Source organism: Paroedura picta, chromosome 1 (genome assembly GCF_049243985.1).
Source record: "Paroedura picta isolate Pp20150507F chromosome 1, Ppicta_v3.0, whole genome shotgun sequence".
Lineage (NCBI taxonomy): Eukaryota > Metazoa > Chordata > Lepidosauria > Squamata > Gekkonidae > Paroedura > Paroedura picta.
In genome coordinates, this window is record NC_135369.1 from 108306981 (window position 1) to 108319585 (window position 12605).

General features: G+C 46.2%; 1 protein-coding gene and 1 long non-coding RNA gene across 11 annotated transcripts in view; one reads left to right on the forward strand and one right to left on the reverse strand.

Moving 5' to 3' along the window:
* The window catches only part of AHI1 (Abelson helper integration site 1), a 131970-nt gene that overhangs the window by 62520 nt on the left and 56845 nt on the right, over positions 1 to 12605 (forward strand). The gene's annotated exons all lie outside the window — the stretch shown is intronic.
* On the reverse strand, positions 1589 to 4618 carry LOC143844654 (uncharacterized). The gene is made up of 3 exons (XR_013234067.1): positions 2775 to 4618; positions 2291 to 2364; positions 1589 to 2076 (listed from the first exon to the last, which is right to left on the reverse strand). It is a non-coding gene; the product is annotated as an uncharacterized LOC143844654 (long non-coding RNA).

Consider the following 12605-nt stretch of genomic DNA (forward strand, 5'->3'; position numbering starts at 1 on the left):
GGCCCTCAGGCTCCCCTGCATTGCTCTTGGAAAGGCCTCCTTCCCTCAGTCAGGGGCTGTCAGAGGCTCCTTCGCAGCAGGCCTGAAGGGGGGGAGGGGGAGCACTCTGCAGCCTCCTGCCAGCTCTGTCAGGGTTCTGAGGCCATTTGCAGTTGGACATGACAGTCAGGACAGCCTTGGGGCAAAAAGGGATGGCACAGCCGCTCCAAGCCTCTGTTCTCACCCCCCTTGGCAGCCCTACTGACCTCCTCTCCCTGCAGTGGTCAGGAGCAGACTGGCAGCCAGACTGGGCTGGGTGAATGAAATTTTGGTCTGTCCTGGTGAGAGGCCAATAGGAAGGCACTTTGCGCGCCTCCCCATTGGCTGCTCGGCCCTGGATGGACACTCGGAGGGCCCAATCAGGAGCTGCTTCGCAGCTCCTGATTGGGCCCTCTGAGTTTTTATCCTGGACAGGGCCCGCCCTAACTCCTCCCCAGGTGGCCTTACTCTTTTATTTAATAGGACCCTGTCCTATTTAAAGATTGACGTTGCAGGTTCTAAGGCCAGTGAATCCAAAGAGATGCCAAGCGCTTGGATTTTTCACTCAGTATAGTTAAAGCAGTTGGAAGTCTGTAGTTCTGAGAGCATTAAAGAAGTAAAACTGGCGGATTCAGAATTAAAGACTAAACGCAGCCAGAACTTAATAGTAAGCAGCCAAGCCCTGGTCTCCAACAGTCTTAGGTTTGCTTCCAAACAGAGAGCAGCATAAGGTACACAATTAGGGGTGCCCTAATTTTGCTTTGCAAAAAGGAAGATTGAATGTTTTCAACTGCATTGTTGAAAGCACTTATCCATAAAGGGATTCCATACAGAAGCTGAGAGCATGACTTAGCATTCAAAACTTTGAGAGCTGCTGGTACAAACTGATTACGCTTGGTGTAAAAGAAGCGGGCGATAGCCTGAGCGCTGTTCCTCGCAGTGTTTATTAAATACTTCCGGTGTACAGTCCAACTCGCATTATAATGAAAGTGGACACCCAGGTATTTAAAATGCCTAATTTGCTCAATGATGTTCCCTTGGATGTTCCAGCTAAGAGGTTTCCATGATTTTGCAAAGACCAGCACTTTGGACTTCTCATAATTCAATGTGAGTCTATTAGATTCACAATATGCAAAGCATTGATTGTGGAGGCGCTTTAGTCCAACTTGTGAACAAGACATGACAGCATCATCAGCATGAAGTAAAATTGGAGTACGTAGAGATCCGAGCTTAGGGCAATGGATGTCTACAGTAAATAGTGATGGAGCTAAATCATTTAGGAAAAAGTTAAATAAAAAAGGTGCCAGTATACCGCCCAGTTTAACGCCCTTATTGATTACAGTTTTTGGTGTTAGTTGGGGAGTTAGTCTTACCTGACAGCTTGTATGTGAATATAGTTTCCTTATTAGGAAAAGTAACCTTTTATCTATGTTCAGATCAGCCAACTTGTTCCATAGCAAGTGTCTGGGGATGGAATCAAATGCTCCCTTAAGATCCAAGAAAGCAACAAAAAATTGGCTCTGCTTTTATTGCTATATTTATTAACTAAGTGGGTCAGGGTGACACAATGGATAGTATGGGCAAACAATTGGAAGTTAAAGGAGATACTCACTATATTTGATGGACAGTTTAAAATGTTAGAGCTTGCCTAGATGGCGAAATTGACAGTTTACATTGAAGATAAACAAACATTGGACTTTAAGACAAAATGGAATTTTGGAGGCCGTTTATTCGAAAAATTTATAATTGTGGATTTATGATTTATAAGGGGAAATGAAAACGGATAGGTATTTTGTGTAGGAGACTTGATTCTTGTATATTCTTCAACAATCATGGCGTGCTTGTATTCAGACGCTGACACTCACGGAGCCTCACGGTTCTGCAGAGGCTGCAAGACAGAGCAGTTCCAGCGAGCATTTGGGTGGCCTTTTCAGACACCCATTTGGTTGAGGCCGCTTGGCCTTTTCAGATCCCCCAGTTCACATACTTCGTACAACTGTCAGTGGAGTGCTTGTATTCAGACAGTGACACACATGAAACTTCAGGGTTCTGCAGTGCCTGCAAGACACAGCAATTCCACTGATCATATGGTGGCCTTTTCAGATCCCCCAGTTCATATACCTCACCCTACCACTCGTCCCACATTTATCAGTGGAGTGCTTGTATTCACACTCACAGATCCTAAAGGTTCTGCAACACCTACAAGATAGAGGCACTTCCAGTGACCTTCTGCTTGAGGCCTGGTGGCCATTCAGACCCCCAGTTCACATACCTTGTCCCACCATTGACAGTGGAGTGCTTGTATTCAGACAGTGACACTCAGGCAGCCTTTCGCTTCTACAGCTGCTGCAAAGACAGAGCAGTTCCACTCAGAATTCAGTTTAGGCCGGGTGGCCATATAGAACGCCCATATACCTTGTACAAACATGCCCAGTGGAAGTCTTGTATTCAAATGGTGACACTCACGGAGCCTCTAGGTTCTGCAGCCTCAGGAACACAGAGCAGTTCCACTGAGCATTTGGTTCAGGCCACATGACCTTTTCTGACCCCCACTTAACATACATTATCGAACCATGGACAGTGGAGTGCTTGTATTCAGACAGCAACATGGAGCCTCTTGGTTCTGTAGCAGCTTCATGACATAGCACTTCCACTGAGCTCTTAGTTGAAGGCTGGGTGCCATTTTCAGACCCCTGTTCACATACCTCATCCAACTATTGTAACTAGAGTGTTTAAATTTAGATGGTGACACTCACGGAGCTTTTCAGTTCTCCAGCGACTGTAAGACAGAGCACTTCCACTGAGTTTTCTCTTGAGGCCGGGTGGACTTTCTGGACCCCTAGTTCACATACATTGTCAGTGGAGTGCTTGCATTCAGATGCTGACACGGCCCCTCCAAGATCTGCTGCACCTACAAGACAGAGCAGGTCCAGCAAGCATTGGGTTGAGTCTGGGAGGCAGTTTTTGACCCCTCCTTTACCTACCTCATCCCACCACTGTTAGTGGAGTGCTTGTATTCAGACGCTGAAACTCATCGACACTCCCAGTTCTGCAGCAACTACAAGACAGAGCAGTTCCAGCGAGCATTGGGTTGAGGCCAGGTGGCCTTTTCTTACCCCCGGTATACCTACCTCATTAAACCACTGTTAGTGGAGTGCTTGTATTCAGACGCTGACACTCACAGACACTCCCACTTCTGCAGCACCTACAAGACAGAGCAGTTCCAGCGAGCATTGCGTTGAGGCCGGGAGACCTTTTCTGACCCCCAGTATGCCTACCTCATCCCACCACTGTTAGTGGAGTGCTTGTATTCAGACGCTGACACTGACGATCCCAGTTCTGCAGCACCTACAAGACAGAGGAGTTCCAGCGACCATTAGGTTGAGGCCGGGAGACCTTTTCTGACCCCCAGTATGCCTACCTCATCCCACCACTGTTAGTGGAGTATTCAGACGCTGACACCGACGATCCCAGTTCTGCAGCACCTACAAGACAGAGGAGTTCCGGGGACCATTAGGTTGAGGCCGGGAGGCCTTTTCTGACCCCCAGTTTACCTACCTCATCCCACCACTGTTAGTGGAGTGCTTGTATTCAGACGCTGACACTGACGATCCCAGTTCTGCAGCACCTACAAGACAGAGGAGATCCAGCGACCATTAGGTTGAGGCCGGGAGACCTTTTCTGACCCCCAGTATGCCTACCTCATCCCACCACTGTTATTGGAGTATTCAGACGCTGACACCGACGATCCCAGTTCTGCAGCACCTACAAGACAGAGGAGGTCCAGCGACCATTAGGTTGAGGCCGGGAGGCCTTTTCTGACCCCCAGTTTACCTAGCTCATCCCACCACTGTTAGTGGAATGCTTGTATTCAGACGCTGACACCGACGATCCCAGTTCTGCAGCACCTACAAGACAGAGGAGTTCCAGCAACCATTAGGTTGAGGCCGGGAGACCTTTTCTGACCCCCAGTATGCCTACCTCATCCCACCACTGTTAGTGGAGTGCTTGTATTCAGACGCTGACACTGACGATCCCAGTTCTGCAGCACCTACAAGACAGAGGAGATCCAGCGACCATTAGGTTGAGGCCGGGAGGCCTTTTCTGACCCCCAGTTTACCTACCTCATCCCACCACTGTTAGTGGAGTGCTTGTATTCAGACGCTGACACTGACGATCCCAGTTCTGCAGCACCTACAAGACAGAGGAGATCCAGCGACCATTAGGTTGAGGCCGGGAGGCCTTTTCTGACCCCCAGTTTACCTACCTCATCCCACCACTGTTAGTGGAGTGCTTGTATTCAGACGCTGACACCGACGATCCCAGTTCTGCAGCACCTACAAGACAGAGGAGTTCCAGCGACCATTAGGTTGAGGCCAGGAGGCCTTTTCTGACCCCCAGTATGCCTACCTCATCCCACCACTGTTAGTGGAGTGCTTGTATTCAGACGCTGACACTGACGATCCCAGTTCTGCAGCACCTACAAGACAGAGGAGATCCAGCGACCATTAGGTTGAGGCCGGGAGGCCTTTTCTGACCCCCAGTTTACCTACCTCATCCCACCACTGTTAGTGGAGTGCTTGTATTCAGACGCTGACACTCACCGGCGTTCCCAGTTCTGCAGCACCTACAAGACAGCAGTTCCAGCGAGCATTTGGTTGGGGCCAGGTGGCATTTTCTGACCCCCCCCCCCATACCTACCTCATCCCAGCAGTGTTAGTGGAGTGCTTGTATTCAGATGCTAACACTCATGGAGCCTGCCAGTTAAGCTGCACCAGTAAAACAGAGCACTTCCAGCAAGCATTGGGTTGGGGTCAGGTGGCCGTTTTTGACCCCTCATTTACCTACCTCATCCCACTACTGTTAGTGGAGTGCTTGCATTCAGACGCTGACACTCACTGAGGCTCCCAGTTCTGCAGCATCTACAAGACAGCAGTTCCAGCGAGTATTGCGTTGAGGCCGGGAGGCCTTTTCTTACCCCCAGTATGCCTACCTCATCCCACCAGTGTTAGTGTTGTATTCAGATGCTGACACTCACAGATCCTCCCAGTTCTGCAGCACATACAAGACTATGTACTTCCACTGAGTGAAACTCCATTGTCAGTGGAGTTCCTGTATTCAGACCATGGTACTCAGGGAGCATCTCGTTCCTGCAAGACAGAGCAATTCCACTAATTGAGGCTGGGTGGCCTTTTCAGACCCCTGTTCACATACCGCACCCCACCACTGTCAGTGGAGTGCTTGTATTCAGATGGTGAAACTCACGGAGTCAAATGTTTATACAGCTCCTGCAAGACAGAGCAGTTCCCGTAAGTTCTTAGTTAAGGCTGGGTGACCTTTTCAGACCCCCAGGTTCACAAACCTCCTCCTACTATTGACAGTGGAATATCTTCATTCCCTGCAAGACAGAGCAGTTCCAGTGAGATTTTGGTTGAGGCCGGGTGGCCTTTTAAGACTCCCAGTTCACATAACTTGCTCCACCACAAGTGGAATGCTTGTATTCAGATGGTGACACTTACAGAGCCTCCTGGTTCTCCAGTACCTGCAAGACAGAGCATTTCCTGAGACCTTTTGCTTGAGGCCTGGTTGCCAGTTCGCATACCGCGTCCCACCTTGTCAGTGGACTGTTTGTATTCAGACAGTGATACTCACGGAGTTTCTCAGTTCTACAGCACCTGCAAGACAAAGCAGTTCCACAGCGCTGTTGGTGGAGGCCGGGTGGCCATTCATCACTTCATATACCTCATCCAACCATAGAGCTTGTATTCAGACAGTGTCAGTGGAGCTTTTGTATTCTGCAGCCCCTGAAAGACAGAGCACTTCCACTGAGTTTTCTCTTGAGTCCGGGTGGACTTTTCAGACCCCCAGTTCACATGCCTTGTCCCACTGTTGACAGGGGATTGCTTGTACTCAGACAGAGGCACCTACGGAGCCTCTCAGTTCTGCAGTCCCTGGAAGACAGAGCACTTCCACTGAGTTTTCTCTTGATGCCAAGTGGCCATTCAGAACCCCAATTCACATACCTTGTCCCACCATTTACAGTGGATTGCTTGTATTTAGGCAGTGACTGTCACTGATCCTCTCGGTTCTGCAGTGCCTGCAAGGCAGAGCAGTTCCACAGCACTGTTGGTTGAGGTTGGGTGGCCATTCATACCCCCACTTCACATACCTCATCCAACCACTGTGAGTGGAGTGCTTTTATTAAGACGGTGACACTCCCGGAGCCTCCCGTTCCTGCAGCACCTGCAAGAAAGAGTAATTCGACTGAGATTTTCATTAAGCCCCCAATTCACATACCTCATCCAACCATTGTCACTGGAGTGTTCTGACAATGACACTTACGGAGGGTCTCATTTTTCACCGCCTGAAAGACAGAGCAGTTCCACTGAGTTTGGCTTGAGGCCTGGGGGTCTTTTCAAACCCCCAGTTCACATACCTCATCTCATACCTCATTGGAGTGCTTGTTTACAGTCGGTAACACTCAGAGCCTCTCATTTCTGCTTCCCCTGCAAGACAGAGCAATTCCCACTCACCGTTTGCTTGAGGCTGGGTGGCCTTTTCAGACCCCCAGTTCACATACCTCATCCCACCATTGATAGTGGAATGCTTGTATTCAGACAGCGACACTCAAAGAGCCTCCCGGTTCTCCAGCACCTACAAGACAGAGCAGTTCCAAATGAGGTTTTTGTTGAGGTCGGGTCGCCTTTTCAGAACCTGAGTTCACATACCTCGTCCCACCGCTGTCAGTGTGGTGCATATACAGACGGCAACATGGAGCCTCTCGGTTCTTCAGCTCCTGTAAGAAACAGCAGTTAGAGTGAGCTTTTGCTTGAGGCCAGGTGGCCTTTTGAGATCCCCAGTAGCCATACCTCGTCCAACGATTGTCAGTGAAGTGCTTGTATTCAGACGTTGATACTTATAGAACCTCTCGGTTCTGCTGTGGCTGAAGGACAGCAGGTCCAGTGAGATTTTGTGTGAGGCCGGGTGGCCTTTTCCCACATATTTTCCAACCATTGTCAGGGGAGTGCTTGTATTGAGATGGTGACTCTCAGGGAGCCTCTCGTTCCTTAGCGCTTTCAGCAAAGATCAGTTCCACTGAGATTTTAGTTGCAGCTGGGTGGCCTTTTCAGACACTTAATTCACATACCTCATCCAACCATTGTCACTGGAGTCTTCAGACTGTGACACGCAGAGGCTCTCATTTCTTCACCGCCTGCAAGACAGAGCAGTTCTACTGAATTTTGCTTGAGGCTGGGTGGCTGTTCAGACCCCCAGTTCACATACCTTGTGTCCCATCACTGTCAGGGGAGTGGTTGTATTCAGACAGTGACACTCACGGAGCCTCTCTGTTCTGCAGCCCCTGAAAGAAAGAGCAGTTTCACTGAGCTGTTGGTTCAGGCTGGGTTGCGTTTTCATACCCCCACTTCAAGTACCGCATCTAACCATTGTCAAGTGGATTGCTTATATTCATTCGGTGACACTTACGGAGCCTCCCGGTTCTCCAGCACCTGCAAGATAGAGCAGATCCACTCACGTTGGTTGAGGCTGGGTGGCGTTTCAGACCCCCAGTTCACGTACCTCATCCAACCGTGGACAGTGGAGTGCTTGTATTCAGATGGCAATACTCAGAGTCTCTCCTTTCTGCAGCCCCTGCAACACATAGCAGTTTGACTCAGAGTTTGGTTCAGGCCATGTGGCCGTTTCAGACCCCCACTTCACATACCTCGTCCCACCATTGTCAGTAGATTGCTTGTATTCAGACGGTGACACTCATGGAGTCTTTCGGTTCTATAGCGCCTGCAAGACACAGCAGTTCCACTCAGCTTTTGATTTTTCCTCTGATTATGTATAAACTGATTTCTCTTTGAAATACATCAGGAATTTTAGAAAATTTCAAAATCATCCTCCCCCTCACATAAATCAGTTTTATTGCTGCATTGTCTGATGTTTTCACATGGTTGTTCTGGGGACAATATATGACTCATAAAAGTGTTGGGGGAAAAGATGCAGGACCAGAACTCAATTTGCATGGAACATCATGATGCTGTTTTTTATACTGAAGTAGTTTTGCATGGGAAAATACTGCAATGGTAGAACAAAAGAGAAGGTAGATTTTCCCATAACCAGATATTGTCAGCTTCATAGTCTGACAAAAATCATGATATAAGTATCCTAAATGCATAAAACTTCAAATGAAACCTAAAAACACTAAAGACCAAGGTACAGAACTGACTTTGCCACCTTATTTGACTTGCAAGCATATATGAAATTTGAATTCTCTAAGTTCAAAAGGTTACAACTTTGAATTATCAAGGGGGGAAATCAAGAAATTGTTAGCTAGTTGGGTCTTGAACTATTTTCTTTATTTTTCTGTGCATTTCAGTTTTTTGCATGAAAATTAGGTCCTCTCAAAATGAATATTTGCATAATTTACATAAAGCTGCTATAATGCAAAAAATAGATGCAAAGCAGCTTTGTTTAAACTTGACAGAAATATGTGGGCTTCTCTATCTGTTTTTTTTCTTTTAAAAACATTACTTTCTTCTACATGTGGCTTTTACTCAACTCAGGCTTTGTAGAAAACTGCCTTTGCTAGAACTGTGGTTGTTTTTTTTTTCTACATTAAGCAAGCAAAGTGTGTTGTGAAAAAATGAGTTGATTGGTGTTCACTATCTTAGCCAACATTTTCTTGTTGTTGAAAAGTTGTTTGGCAATTCTTTCCCACAGCCTGCATTTCAGAAACAATAATTGCTTCACTGTAATTGTTTCGTAGGTGATGCCCTTACATGCTAAACTATTAAATGAAAATAGAGAAAAAGTAAAGGGTTAATATAATAATAATATAATAAAAATAGGGTTAATGGTACAACAAAGTTTGAGTCCACTGGCATTTTTAAGACCAACAAAGTTTCTATGCCTTTATCCTTATATTTTATGTAGTAATTATTGTATTTCTATCTCACCTTTCCCCAAAGGCTCAGGGTAGGTAACAACACACACACACACGTGTATGTATGTATAAAATATAAAAATACAGTTCAAAATTTCACAACTAAAATTAAAAATCTTAACTTTAAATATTGAGTTCTAAAATACAAAAAATTTCCAACAAAACTGCTGTTTGCCTGATGTCTTTATTTTTGTTTTTTTAACCCATAATTCCCAAAGGCTCAGAGCAGTTATAGCAGGTAAAAGTACACAATTTAAAGCCTTACATAATTTACAATATAAAATCTAAACTTTCAGTTATTTAAAATGCAAATTCCTAAAAAATACAAATTACTGCAATACCTCAGACCTCAACCATAACAGCTCTGTCTTGTAAGATCTGCAGAATTGCTTAAGGTCCAACAGGGCTCTAATTCCACCAGCAGAATGTTCTACAACGAAGAGGCCAGGGCCCTGATTGAGCCAGTTTAATTTCTTTGGGGCCAGAAATCCTGACCATATTTTGTTTTTTCAGTCTGAGCGTGGTCCCACAGGTGCAACAGCCCCAGAGTGTTTAGAGCTTTTATTTCCACAACAAAAGGTTCTAGAGACTTATGTTTAAGGGGGGGAAGTAAAATCTGAGAATTCAGAAAATCTTTTTAACAGACTATGCTATATAACCATAATTATATTACTTTTTAAAATTTTAAACCCCTTGGTGGAAATGGCCACTTTGGGGACAAGAGCAAAGGAAATGGCTTGTCAAATGGATGGTGAAAACTCAGAACCCCCACCCACCCAGCAGTTATACAGGCTTTACTGCCATTGTCCCTAAAATTTCACAGAAAAGCAGGTTTCAGAACAAAAGCAACCCTGAGCACTTCACAAATGTACCATGATACTATGTAAAAAAAGGAACAAAACCAACAAATGACCAATCTCAGCAACCATGAGTGCAAGGAGCTCACAGAGGTTGCTCTTTCCCTCCTTTCTCCTTTCCCCCATCAATCCTAAAACAACATTGAGGGTAAGAGGAGTCTCCCAGAGAATATGTCATGTGTCATCTAAACTTTGGTTTGTCTGCAGCTCCATTCCCTCCTGCTAGTCAGCTCTCTGCCTGTTGAACATCTGGCTAGGCTAAGCTCTCCTCCAGTTGAGGCTCAGGTGAAGCTGGAAGCTCCTAGCAAGGCTTTTCCTCTGCGAAGTCCTCCCTAACAGGATCTGGGCTCACAACACCTCTACATGGTGGCCCTGCAGCTGGCCATCAGAGTGCTATTTGCTTTCCCCCCACCCTCCAACCCCTCAGAGGAGCTGGTGAGAGCCTGTAGCCTTCCCTACCCAGCCTAGCCCTTGGGAGATGTGGGAGGGATGGGAAGGAGGCAGTCCACCTCCACAGCCTTACCTATGCAGCTCATCCGTGCTTCTTTCCAGCAAACTGAGACCAGCATAGGAGGCAAAAGAAGCAACTGGCTTCCCTCCCTTGCTTGAAGGATATAAGGGATGGAAAGAGGCTAAGAATGTAGCAAGTTACCAGCTGCAGGACATTTTGGAAAAGCCAACACCTCTTCCACCCAGCAAGCAGGAAGAGGAAAAAGAGGACAGATAAGCCCCATGATTAGCCCTCATTGGCAAAGTGCTCCCTCCCTATTGGCTGCACACTCCCAGGGAGGGCAAATCAGGTGGTGATTGAGTTGTTTGCATGCAATTTGAATTGATTGGCCCTCATTGACAGAGTTCAATTTGAACTGCTTGGCCCTCACTAAGTGGTTATCTCCCTATTGACATACCAATTACAGGGAGGGCCAATCAGGGAGGGATTGTGTTGTCTGCATGCAATTTGCACTGCTTGGTCCTAATTGGCTGAGTGCAATTTGAACTGATTGGCCTTCACTGGCAGAGTGGAATCTCCCTATTGGCAGCACACCCCAGGACAAATTCGATAGGGAGTGAGTTGACAGCTCGCAACTTCAACTTAACAATGTTTAGTGAAGTGGTGAAAGTGATAGTGATTTCATCAAGGAAGGTCCCCCAACCTTCACTGTAAGGTTTTAGGTTTGCAGGATGGTACTGGGGGATGGAAAGGTAGAGATGATCTACTTGTATGAGCTCCTTCCCTTCATGCATATTAGGACCCAACCCCATATATATGCATGCATTTTTTAACCACAGAGGAAACTTTTATATACCATGGAGAAATATACTCCACCTGGAATTCATCCCAGCATTTTTCTCTGTCTATATATAGGAGCTGAATTGCTGATTAATAGTTGTCAGGAAGGAGATAGTGGATGGAAGGAGCAATCAAGCTCACAGTACAAAACACGCAAGCTCTAACCTCAGACCCTGCTGATGGATCACATCCAGTTAGGACAGAGACTCCTAGTAAGGAAATAGCTGGAAATTAAATGTGTGCTTTTGGGGCAGGAAGATTCAAAGGATCCCTAGGCAGGACTGATTTGCCAGGGTTGATTATACATTCTCAGGATGTAAGGGAGAAGCTCTCATCGGTGAGGAGGCAGCCAGGGACTCAGATCACCCCCATGCTTGCTTGTGGGAGTGAAGCAGGAGGTGCAGCAGCCTGGCAGAGCCTTTAAATGGCAATGAAGATACAATGTGCTAGCCATGTGACTCCACTTAGCAGGAGGTACTTTCAGAGTTGTTAGTGGTACCTGCTTGGTTTTTGGCACCTCTCATAAGTCAGGGTTAAGGTAAGCAGTTGCAGGTGGAGACTTTGGGATTGCACGCCTGATTTTTTGTAAGAAGAGTACTAAAAATGGTCATGGGGTGGTTTTGCTTACCAGTTCTTCCTAAAAACATTTTGTGACATCCTGCACAAAAATCTGTCAAGATATGAGAAGTCATTTCTGAACTTCAGAATAAATGTCAATGGTGTTTACAGAACTGATGATGAGAACACCTCTAACTTTGAAGCCTTCTGTCTGGCATGGCCTTAGAATAACAGCCTTCTTAATTGTTGTGGACACTACTATTAATTGGAGAACAGGAGCTGAATCACAAGCAGGCTGAGCATCCGTGTGCATAGCTTAGACCAGTGATCCTTAATCAGGATAGATACATCATTGCAAATCCTGTGAAAGTGTTCAGAATGTTGGGAGGCAAAATGGTTTAGGCAGTCTCTTCTTTCCACCTGTAGTAGTTAGTGGAGGAGAGTTGCTTCCTCTTCCCTGAGGATAAATATTGCATTCTAAGAAACTTTCCTGGGAGTAAGCCCCACTGAATAAGATGGGGTTTACTTCTAAGTAGACCAGCTTAGATTTCTTCCTCCGGGTTCACCCATGGCCATAGCACCGTGAACATGCCCGATCTCCTCCAGGTTCTTAAACAGTGGCCATCTAAAAATACACCATGTAGTCCTCTATAAATAAAGCTACTTTGACTGGAGCTCTCTTTTCCTGTCCTAAATTTTACCTGTGGCTGGAAGGGGGGGATTTAATTATAATGCTGCATGTTTGGTGGTTAATCATAGATTAGTAAGCGCTATCTTTGATTCAAAGGAGCAGTCTACTTGTGTTAATTAATTGCTTCATTTTTAGCCCGCTTTCCTTACAAATCTCTCATACACATTCTAGGAGTGGGAGGCTTTGTTTTCTGTTCAAGCTGATCTTGTTGCAAGACAGTACCTTCAGAAGGCCTTGAAG